This window comes from Cornus florida, unplaced genomic scaffold, assembly GCF_030987335.1.
Source record: "Cornus florida cultivar Cherokee Brave unplaced genomic scaffold, ASM3098733v1 CherokeeBrave_3.0.0_Hap2_Chr07, whole genome shotgun sequence".
In the NCBI taxonomy this organism is placed as follows: Eukaryota; Viridiplantae; Streptophyta; class Magnoliopsida; order Cornales; family Cornaceae; genus Cornus; species Cornus florida.
This window is the reverse complement of record NW_026775577.1, coordinates 15,855,118-15,859,882: the sequence shown is the minus strand read 5'-3', so window position 1 is coordinate 15,859,882 and position 4,765 is coordinate 15,855,118.

The following is a 4,765-nucleotide window of genomic DNA, read 5'->3' as shown; positions in this document are numbered from 1 at the left end:
TCAGTTGATATTAGTACTTAATTGGTTGAAATTCTAAATAGTAACTTTTGGTTAAGGGGTCCTTGAGTTACGGGATTCCCGAGTTGTAACTATTTGGAAGTTATTAATGGATTTACTATTAATTGGATTTCTTCAGCGTTTTATTTTATTCTTTATTTCATTTTGTAATCCGTGCTTGTTTAAATACTTTAATTGGTTTGATATCCCCTGATTTTGTGCGCGGACTTGATCAACCCGTGTTCCGAAATTAGGGGGTATTACAGCACCCGATTAAGGTATGATGTTTATCTCCATTTATCAGTATATCAATTTTCGATATTAATTTCCTAAAAAATATACATTAATTTTACTCTTACATTTTGTTTTCTGTGTTCCCATATATAGATTTTTTTTTTAATTATTTTTTTCAAATCTATCATTTTCTCAATTGACCCATTTCTTATTCCAAGCCCATTCCCCCCTTTAATCTATCATGTTATCTTCCTAGTCCTGGTTTAGTCCAAAAACCCTAATTACAACAGTTGAATGGTCGGTTTGAATTTTCTAGTTGTGTTTTTTATTGCAGGATTTGCAGCCACGTGTGAATTTGTACACGTGTAACGGTGTAAGGATCATGGTTGTGGTTAGATGATGAGGAAAGCTGATAATCTGATGGTGTGTTTTGTTTGGGGTTTGTGGGTAAATTGATTTCTTACACTTTAAACTTTCTTAGGATTTTCAGTGCAGATTGCGCTAACTTGATGACAAACCGACTTTAAAATGACAACGAGGGGGGCACCAAAAGACCAAATCAAATGGGATTCTAAAAAAGAAGGATAATCATGACTTGCTCAAGAAGTTTGAAGGAAATGGCGAAGCTAAAGACTCTCTTCCCACCCTTTTTCATTTTTATTTTTATTTTTTACAGAACACTTCATAATTCCCATCTATTTTGAATAGCATATTTTAACCAAGGGCTTTGTCGGTAATTCATTAATTTTTTCTTACTTTCCAAAATAAAATATTGAGAATTCAAGCCTTTATAGAGGGCAAAAGTAAATGTTCCTATATGTTTATGTTTCCTGTCAAGGTATAAAAAATAAAATAAAATACATATTTTAGATCTTGAATTAAATTTGAGACCTAAACATTTCCCGCTAAAGTATATAGGTAAATAATGTTTTTGGTAAATTTCTATTTAAAGTTAGATTTTTTAAAAATTTAAACCACCTGAGTAATACAGAATACCTCAAGAGCAGTCTAAGCAGATATCTCGATAGCCCAGTGCGTGTCAGGCTTCGATTCTTTGCATCTATTAATCTAACTTCTAATACTTCTTATCTTGAAAAAAAATAAAAATACCCCAAGAAACTTGTAGCAATAAGGTAGTTCATAATTCTTAAATTCCGCGAGTCTTAAAGTTTGCTGTAGACGGCAGTAAACTAGGGTAAATTGCACAGACAGCCATTGAGGTTGGTCAATGCCACTCAGATGTTGATCAATGGGTTTTTGGACAATGACACCCCTTGAGGTTTCAAAAAATTTCATTGACACCCCTCCACACGCAAAATGACCATTTAACCATTTAACTTGTCAATAACCATTAAATTTACCAATATAACTCTTTCTAGCTAATTTTATAGGACAAAAATAGCCTCTCCATCTCAAGCTAATACCCACACTTACCACCACCACACTCACACCCAACACCCCTCTTCTTTCATTTTTCTATTTCCTTCTTACCCATGAACCCCCCTTCCCCCAAACTAGTTTGAGCCTCAACCTCAAGCTTCACTAAACTTTCACTCAAATTCACTTCCAATACAATTAAAAACTTCCTACAAAATTTGGAAACAAGCAAAACAACATGATTGATCTTTCAGCTTTGTAAACAAGATTTTAAATTTTCATTTCAATCTCAACCTTTATCGTTTTTTAACTAATTTCGGTCGCGTTACTCGCCGGATCTCCTAGCGACGACAACAACTGCTACGCTATCCAACCAACGCCGGCCACCCCATCCTCTAGCGCGGTGACTTCCCCCTCCATAAATACAGCTCCATCCCAGTACTGGCCTGGCTGCATATGTGCCGGCACTGGTTGCACCTACTCCAACAATCGCTTTTACTGCGACATCGGCGATTACGACAGCGGCCTCCAGATGGTGACGATGTTGGTGGTTTCGGCTATTTGCTATATTTTTCCTTGATCTGATTTTTTTTTTCATCCGATTTAAACTTTCGAGAGTTCTGAGACTGGTTTTTTTTTTTCTCCATACTGCGGCGGCAATGGAGAGGTGGTGGGTGGAGAACTGTAACGACCCGCTCCACCACATGGTATGATATTGTCCACTTTGGGCCTGAGCCCGCATGGTTTTGCTCTTGAGTTTCACCCCAAAAGGCCTCATACCAATTGGAGGTGACACACTTACATATAAGCCCTTCACCTTTCCTCTATCCAGGCGATGTAGGACTTGTGCACCCGTAGCTCGCCAATGTGGTAGCCTGATAGTGTCTTTGGCACCCGCCCACGGCACACCCGCCCACAAGTTCATCACAATCCACCCCCCTTGGAGGCCCGACGTCCCCTTCGGCACACTTTCGGCTGGGTCAGGCTCTGATACCATTTGTAACGACCCACTCCACCACATGGTATGATATTGTTCACTTTGGGCCTGAGCCCGCACGGTTTTGCTCTTGAGCTTTACCCCAAAAAGCCTCATACCAATTGGAGGTGACACACTTACATATTAACACTTCACCTTTCCTCTACCCAGGCGATGTAGGACTTGTGCACCCGTAGCTCGCCAATGTGGTAGCCTGACAGTGTCTCTTGCACCCGCCTACGGCACACCTGCCCACAAGGTCATCACAATCCACCCCCCTTGGAGGCCCGACGTCCCCGTCGCCACACTTCCGGCTGGGTCAGGCTCTGATACCATTTGTAACGACCCACTCCACCACATGGTATGATACTGTCCGCTTTGGGCTTGAGCCCGCACGGTTTTGCTCTTGGGCTTCACCCCAAAATGCCTCATACCAATTGGAGGTGACACACTTACATATAAGCACTTCACCTTTCCTCTACCCAGATGATGTAGGACTTGTGCACCTGTAGCTTGCCAATGTGGTAGCCTGACAGTATCTCTTGCACCCGCCCACGGCACACCTGCCCACAAGGTCATCACAAGAACAAACTAGTTGGAGGTGTACGATTTAGGTAGATCAGTGGTTGTTGTAGGTTCGATCGGTGAGTCGCGCAGGGGAGGGGGGTCAAGTAGTGGGTATGCGAGTGGTATTGGTTGTGGCAGCAGTGGGTTGTAGTGGCGATGGTGGGGGTTGTGGTTGCGATGGGTTGTGGTGGCGATGGTAGGGGGTGGTAACGATAGGTTGAAATGGCGATGGTGGGGTTGTAGCGACGGTAAGTTGTGCTGGTGATAGTGGGGGTTGTGGCGGCTATGGTAAGGGTTGTGGCTGTAAGGGGTTATGGTAGCGGCGGTGGGTGTTTTGGTAGTAATGGTGGGGGTTGTTGCTACTGTTTTATGGTTGTCTAAAATTAGGGTTAGTTCATTTTAGGTTAAATGTATTGTAAATTTTTAAGGGATGGCTAGTTTGGTCATTTCATAGGGTTGATGTTTTTTATATATATATAAATTTGAATTACAAGTTCAGGGGCATTTATGACATTTCAATTCAGAGAGTGTCAAAGTTAGGTAAGAAAAATATTTTTGATCTCGAAGGATTGTATGTGTCGTTCCACTATCAGCAAGACATATATCTTTGTGATACCCCTCGGATCCGAAACACGGGTTGATCAAGCCCAGGCCCAAACCCGAGGGAATATCAAACAAATAATATTTTATAATGAACATGGAATACAAAATAAATTAAGAAATGAAATTAAAGCTGGAAGGAACTAAAAATAGAATCCGCAAAATATTATAATTATTAAAATCCATCAAACTCAAACTCCAAAACTCCATCAGTTTACAATGGTGCGACCGAGCGTGTGCACAAAATAATGCACAACACTTTAGGTTTAGAAATAATGTCAAGTGGGCACCATATTTTAAAATTTATAAAACCACTAAACACTTATACTATGGAGTATGAAGTGAGCAGGGATCGTCCCAAGAGATCTAAACAATTATAGGTTTTCCAGAATTGAATTATACTTTAGTGCTTCTGTGATTGCCAAAAGGGTTTTGTTTGTGATTAAAACTAATTTTAAACTAAATGATTGCAATAAAGAAATAGAGTTTAAGAGATTGGAAAGAGACTTAGGGTGTAGGATTCACCACTAAGCACATTCCCTAACTCACTCACTTTTAACTAATTGGGGAAATAATACCATGTAATCTATATGTGGCTAACAAGTGCAATGAAAAGTGTAAACCATCAATTTCAAGCATGAATCAACTACCTAATGACAATTAAACTAAGTGTAGTGCAATTCACCCATTCAAAGCATGATTTATCAATCCAAGTTTCAAATTTAACACACATTAATCTAGAAGATAATGCAATTATGACAAAAGTATGGAATTCAAATATAAGTATGGATGGTCTCCTTACCTAATAATTGAATTGCAATTAAATTAATTAAACTTAAATTAAACTAATTAAACATGAATTTAAAACTAATTAAACAACAAATTAACCTAAACATGTAATACCATCCATCAAATGAAAGTATTTTTCATCAATTTGAAACACAATTACAACTAAGCAATACCATGCATAGCCATCACAAGAATCAATTAATAAAGAATTCATGTGTAAAATTT